Source organism: Jaculus jaculus, chromosome 8 (genome assembly GCF_020740685.1).
Source record: "Jaculus jaculus isolate mJacJac1 chromosome 8, mJacJac1.mat.Y.cur, whole genome shotgun sequence".
NCBI lineage: Eukaryota > Metazoa > Chordata > Mammalia > Rodentia > Dipodidae > Jaculus > Jaculus jaculus.
The window spans coordinates 110,405,878-110,413,168 of record NC_059109.1 but is presented as its reverse complement, the minus strand read 5'-3'; the positions used below and the strand labels follow the sequence as shown (position 1 = coordinate 110,413,168).

The following is a 7,291-nucleotide window of genomic DNA, read 5'->3' as shown; positions in this document are numbered from 1 at the left end:
GGCACAGCAGGTAGAAAGTCAGGAGGATTTAATATAGTCGGAAACAGAACACTCCCAGACTTATAATTTTAATGGGAGAATTAAAAAAAAAAAAAATAAAAATCAAATGCAAGTCACAATAAATGCCATGCTATTCTGGCAACCTGGTAGCATAAAAAAATTGTCAAAGCATGCCAGGTTAACCAACAGATCTTGCCAGGAGGTGCCTCTGTGCATGTTCAAGGGCTGTGGGGACTGACGGTACTGACAACCCAATACAACTCCTCTGGGAAGGAGGCGCACAGGCCTGTTGTGTTGATCTGGAAGGACGCGCGGTGCGGAAGCAGAAGATTCAGCGTGACTACAGTGTCTCGGAACCTGCTTGGACTTAAAGGACAGAGGAGCCAGACTCTCTCTAGAGATGGGGTGGCCAAATCTAACCCATACCACATGCACTAGTCCTGGACATCCTACAGCTCGTACCAGGCAGGGAAAGGGGAGCTGGATAGGGAAGAAGGGGGTCACTTCATCTTTGCAAGTCTTAATTTATATTTTAACTTCAAACATTTTCAGCACCTCAGATACAATTTAATCTTAAGTCTTGAAAGGCCCCCTGAAACAAAAAAGGTATACTTTATTTTTAAATTTCCTCCTTTTCTTTTTTTTTTTTTTAAATTTCCTCCTTTTCTTGTAGTCGGTCCCACCCACCCCCCAAATCCCATTCTGCCCTGACTTAGAGTCCACAAACTTCATCAGACCATCTGTGCTCATGGACTTGGGCCTTTCTAGAGGGAATCCCAGGGCTTGGCTCCAGATGAGTTGTGCCAGCACCCCCAGTGCCCGTGACACCCCAAACAAGACTGTGTAGTAATTCATCTCAATCATGCCGTGGTACTGGAGAGGTACTCCCCATGAGCATCTACATTGGGCCAAGGATTCTTAGCCTTTCCTTGCTCTGGTAGGATATTGGGCACAATCTTGTAAAGTTGAGCAACCAGCTTAAACAGGGGGTCATTAGGCAGGTCTTTAAGAGCAAACTCTCACTGACATGATACCGTGGATCCGGCTTTCTCAGTACTGCGTGGCCATACTGGGACAACCCGCCCTGAGTTAAGTGTATTCCAGATGTAGTCTTGTAACTTCATCCGACACATCTTTACCAACTTCCTTCTGTAGTTGTGTTAGCCAGACAAGTACTTCCTGATTTGCCATGCAGAGGCCCCACTAGCCCATTCATAAGCTGCTGCAAAGGACAGGTAAGGGTCTGAAAGGGCATTGCCCACCAAGTGGCTGGCATGGGCACTTACATTGCCACCTTCATGGTACTGTGGATGGTGAGGTACAAACGCATGAGCTGAGTGAACTGGGCATCAATCAGTATAGCCTAACATGTTGGTGAAATTGTGGGACCAGTCCAACTTTGAGTCAATGGCCCAAATACTGCTTCCTTCCTGGTAAAGATTCTGGTAGATCTTTGCTGCAACACATGGTAGCTTGGCAATCAGGTCCATAGAGTCTTCATAAATCAACTCCCAGTTCTTGGTTCAGTGAACACCCTCAGCACATGCCCGGGGAAAGTTACTGTCACTGTTGAGGGCTGTAATGGCTGCACTGAGCTGAGACATCGGGTGTAGGTTGTTAGGAAAGTTGTCCAGCATGGTGACCACATGAGAAGGCAGAGCTGCTCTTTTTGCCCACTCCTGTGAGAGCCAACATACCTGTTCCTCTGTTGGTATTTGACCAGTTACCAGCAGCCCAAAATAAACCTTCAGGCAGGGGTTCTTCCCCACCCTTAGCCTTAGGCAGCAGTTTCTGACTTTCAGGTATACTGTGGCCACAGAAACAGATGCCCTCATCAGGATCAAGAACTGAAGTTTCATATACCAGTCCCTTAATGCCTCTCATGCCACCATACATCATGTCCACGGTGATTTGGCTCACCACTGTCTTGCCATGTTGCTGCCTGAAGGTCTTAATCCTGGCCTGCTCTTTAGGCATCAGATTGGCCAGCACACCTTTCAAATTCGTGGAAGAAGCACTGGCATGGTGGGCAGCAAGAATGAGGCAGGAGGCGTTCTTGGCTCCCAGAGCCGGGCTGCCGCAGCGAGTACAAGCATAGCGGGTGAATTCCGGAATCTGCGGGGAGGGGAGGAAGGGAGGGGGCTGCAGCGAGGACGAGAGTGGCGGCTGCCACAGCCGGAGACCGCGCCAAGCCGTGGACAAGGGTGAAATCCTGTTTTATTTTTTATAGACTTCTTTCTTTCTCTCTCTCTTTCTTTTTGGTTTTTTTGAGGTAGAGTCTCACACTAGCTCAGGCTGACCTGGAATTCACCATGGAGTCTCAGGATGGCCTCCAGCTCACCACAGTCCTCCTACCTCTGCCTCCTGAGTGCTGGGATTAAAGGCGTGCGCCACCACACCCGGCTCTCAGGTGTCTTTCTGATGGTGAACAACACCCCGGCACCAAAACCAAAGACAGAACCAAAAAAGGAAATTACAGATCAATCTCCTTCATGAACATGGATGGAAAAATTCTCAACAAAAGGTGGGAGAGATGGCTTAGCAGTTAAGGTGCTTGTCTGTGAAGCATAAGGACCCAGATTTAACTCCCCAGAACCCACATAAGCCAGATGCACATCTGGAATTTGTTTGCAGTGGCTAGAAGCCCTGGCATGTCCATTCTCTCTCTTTCATAAACACACAGAAAACTTCAAAAATATCATTCGTGGGCTGGAGAGATGGCTTAGCGGTAAAGCACTTGCCTGTGAAGCCTAGGGACCCCGGTTTGAGGCTCAATTCCCCAGGACCCATGTTAGCCAGATGCACAAGGGGGTGCACATGTCTGGAGTTCATTTGCAGTGGCTGGAAGCCCTGGCACACCCATTCTCTCTCTCTCTTCCCCTTTCTCTCTGTCTGTCACTCTCAAATAAATAAAAAAACAAAAAAATATCATTCACCCTGACCAGATAGGTTTTATCCCAGAGATGCAGGGATGGTTCAACATACACAAATTGATTAATGTAATACACTATATAAATGGACTGAAGGACAAAAATCACATGATCATCTCAATAGGTACAGAAGAGGCATTTGACAAAATTCAACATCCCTTCATGATAAAAGCTTTAAAGAAACTGGGAATAGAAGGAATGTATTTCAACACAATAAAGGCTATTTACAACAAATTATAGCCAACATTGCACCAAATGGAGAAAAACTTGAAGCATTTCACTAAAATCAGGAACAAGACAAGGTGTTCACTGTTTCTACTTTTGTTTAATATAACATTGGAAATCTTAGCTATAGAAATAAGACAAGAGACACAAATAAAAGAGGTATGAATTGGGAAGAAAAAGATCAAATTATCATTATTAACAGATGATATGATTCCATACATAAAGGACCCTAAAGATTCTACCAGCAAACTGTGAGAGCTGATAAACACTTCTAGCAATGTAGCAGAATACGAAATTAGCACACAGAAATCAGTAGCCTTCCTATATGCTAACAACAAACATGCAGAGAGTGAAATCAGGGAAACACTCCCATTCACAATTGCTTTAAAAAAAAAAAAAAGCCAGATGTGGTGGCACATGCCTTTATTTCCAGCACTCAGGGGGCACAGCTGACCTGGAATTCACTATGTAATCTTAGGGTGGTCTCGAACTCCTGGCGATTCTCCTACCTCTGCCTTCAAGTGCTGTGATTAAAAGCCTGTGCCAACATGCCTGGCTCCCAGATTCTTTTTTTTTTTTTAAATTGTTAATTTGCAAGTAGAGAGAGAAGAGAGTAAGAGAGAGAGAGAGAATGTTCTGTGCATGCCAGGGCCTCCAGCAGCTGCAAAAGTCCAGATGCATGTGCCACCGTGTTTCTGGCTTTATGTGGGTACTAGGGAATTGAACCTGGGTTATCAGGCTTTGCAGACAAGTGCTTTAACTGCTAAACTATCTCTCCAGCCTAAAAATAGAATTTTACCACTCTCCATAAACAAGAATCCAGTCCAGATGGATCAAAGACCTTAATATCAGAACTGAGACTGTGAAACTGCTGGAGGAAAAAGTAGGGAATCCCTTCTACTTACTCACTAGGCAATAACTTTTTAAAAAAATATTTATTTATTTCAGAAAGAGAAAGAAGAGGGAGGGGGGGAAGAGAGAGAGAGAAAGAGAATGGGCATGCCAGGGCCTCTAGCCCTGTAAACAAACTCCAGACACATGCACCACCTGTACATCTGACTTATGTGGGTCCTAGGAAATTGAACCTGGATCCTTTGGCATTGCAGGCAAGTGCCTTAACCGCTAAACCATCTCCCCAGCCGGCAATGACTTTCTGAATATAAGCCCCAGTTGCTCAGGAAGGAAAACCATTGGGATATCACGAAATTAAAAAGATTTTGTTGCTGGGCATGGTGGCTCACGCTTTTAATCCCAGTACTTGGGAATCATAGGCAGGAGGATTGCTGTGAATTTAAGGCCACCCTGAAACTACATAGTGAATTCCAGGTCAGCCTGGGTTAGAGCATGGCCCACCTTGAAAAACAAAACCAACCAACCAAATAAACAGATCCCCCCCCCCCAAAAAAGGTGGTGGTGGGGAAGGTTTCGTACAGCAAAGGACGTGAATAGAACAAAGAGGGAGCCTACAGACTGGGAGAAAATCTTTGCCAGCTATACATCTGACAGAGGATTAATATCCAGGATATACAAAGAACTCAGAAAATGAGAAATAATAAGAAATCAAACAATGCAATTTAAAAATAGGCTATGAAACTAAATAGAGAGTTCTCAAAAGAAGAAATACAGATGGCATATAACCATCTAAAAATGTGTTCTACATCCTTAGCCGTTAGGGAAATGCAAACTAAAACTACTTTGAGATTCCATCTCACTCCTGTCAGAATGGCTATCATCAAGAAAACAAATGAGGGGCTGGAGAGATGGCTTAGCAGTTAAGCACTTGCCTGTGAAGCCTAAGGACCCCAGTTTGAGGCTCGATTCCCCAGGACCCACGTTAGCCAGATGCACAAGGGGGAGCACGTGTCTGGAGTTTATTTGCAGTGGCTGGAGGCCCTGGTGCGCCCATTCTCTTTCTCTCTCTATCTGCCTCTTTCTCTCTCTCTGTCACTCTTAAATAAAAATGAACAACAACAACAAAAAAAAATTAAAAAAAAAAAAGAAAACAAATGAGGGCTGGAGAGATGCTTTAGCAGTTAGCCTGCGAAGCCTAAGGACCCAGGTTTGATTCCTCAGGACCCACATAAGCCAGCTGCACAAGGTGGCACATGTGTCTGGAGCTCATTTGCACTGGCTAGAGGCCCTGGCACACCCATTCTCTCTCTCCCCTCTTCACCCCCCCCCCCATTATTTTCTCTTTTTCCCTCTCTCAAATAAATAAGAAAATAAAGGACAATAAATGCTGGTGAGAATGTGGAAAAAAAAAAACAACCTTCTGCACTGTTGGAAATGCAGTCTGGTACAGCCATTGTGGAAATCAGTGTGGAGGTTCCTAAGACAGCTAAAAATAGATCTACCATATGAGCCAGCTATGCCACTCCTCGGCATATAGCCTAAGAACTCTATTCATTACTATTGAGATACTGGCTCATCCATGTTTATTGCCACTCAATTCACAACAACTTGGAAATGGAACCAGTAGAGTGTGTTTTACTGGGGCTCCCCTCCCTTCTCCTCCCCTTCCTTTCCCTCCCTTCCCTTCATTCTCTTCTCCTCTCCTCTCCTCTCCTCTCCTCTCCTCTCCTCTCCTCTCCTCTCCTCTCCTCTCCTCTCCTCTCCTCTCCTCTCCTCTCCTCTCCTCTCCTTTCTCTTTCTACTTGCCTCTTCTCTATTTCCCTCCCTCCTTCCCTCCCTCCCTCCCTTCCTCCCTTCCTTTTCTTTTTTTCTTTTGGTTTTTCAAGGTAGGGTCTTCCTCTAGCCCAGGCTGATCTGGAATTCACTCTGTAGTCCAGGGTGGCCTCGAACTCATGGTGATCTTCCTACCTCTGTCTCCTGAGTGCTGGGATTAAAGGCCTGTGCTACAACACCTCAGCCTTCCTTTTCTTATAGGATCTTTGCTATGTAGCCCAGGCTGGCTTTGAACCCTCGATTACCCTGCTTCACCATCTATAGTGCTAGAATTGCAGATGTGGGCCACCATGCCCGCCTGGGTCTTGGGCTTTTGAATTGATGATGAGATATCTAAGAGTGGAGTGGGAAGACCTCAGTGTTTGCCCATCTGGAGCTCTTTTTCTCTGGCAAGAGGCTTGCTTAGTGTCCTCTTCTGCCAGCAGAGGGCAGCATAGGCCATTTATCAGATTTGGCCCTTGAGGTGTGGCTCTGCAAGATGGGCCCAGGCACACCAGTTACAGGAAGGACACCACCTGGCTTGTGGAGAAGCAGCATCAGGTCTACTCTAAGACTCACCTTGAGCCTTTGACCTTAGGCTGCTGATCACAGAGACATCTGGGTCAGCTCATATCCAAGTCTTCTGGACATGCCAAGTCATCTCTCCTGGGCCATTTCAACAGTTTCCTGATGTTTCTCTCAGAGCTCCTTCTGTCACTGTTGTAATGCTGCAAACCCCGCCGATGAGTCCTCTCACGACTCCCCCTGCTCCTCAGCACGACCTTCACAAGCTGCCCCCTGCTAGCTGTCCAGCAGAGACAGAATAACAATGCGCAGACTTGACTTCCCTAGAACAGTTGGGAAACCTGGCCACCTTGACCCTGTGCTTGCGCATGGTGATGGCGGGTGTTTATTCAGTGCCTGCTGACATCAGGCACAGTCCGCAGCACTTCCTCAGGTGAAGTTCTTGCACCTTCCAGTACAAATATGATTCATTCTCATGGTTCAGGAGACAGGCACAGATGGTTTGTGTGACTTGCCTGTGGAGTCCGCTGACCGCAAATCACAGAACCCAGATTCTAAATTTTGTTTTTATTTTTATTTATTTATTTGAGAGTGACAGATAGAGAGAAAGAATGGGCACACCAGGGCCTCCAGCCAATGAACTGCAAATGAACTCCAGACATGTGCGCCCTCTTGTGCATCTGGCTAATGTGGGTCCTGGGGAATCGAGCCTCGAACTGGGGACCTTAGGCTTCACAGGCAAGCGCTTAACCACTAAGCCATCTCTCCAGCCCAGAACCCGGACTCTAGAATGCAGGCCCCTTACCAGCAGGCTATACTACCTGATGGCAGTTGGTGAGCTGACTTATGCTGCACATTACAGAGGGGATGTGTTGGAGCATGTGCTCTCATGTCCCTAAGTATCATAGATTTTTAAAAAAATTGTGTGCATGTATGTGAGTGTGTGT

At 46.2% G+C, this 7,291-nt stretch overlaps 1 pseudogene; it reads right to left on the bottom strand.

Moving 5' to 3' along the window:
- Positions 1 to 218: 218 nt before the first annotated feature.
- On the bottom strand, positions 219 to 2,096 carry LOC101600874 (annotated as a pseudogene).
- Positions 2,097 to 7,291: the final 5,195 nt, after the last annotated feature.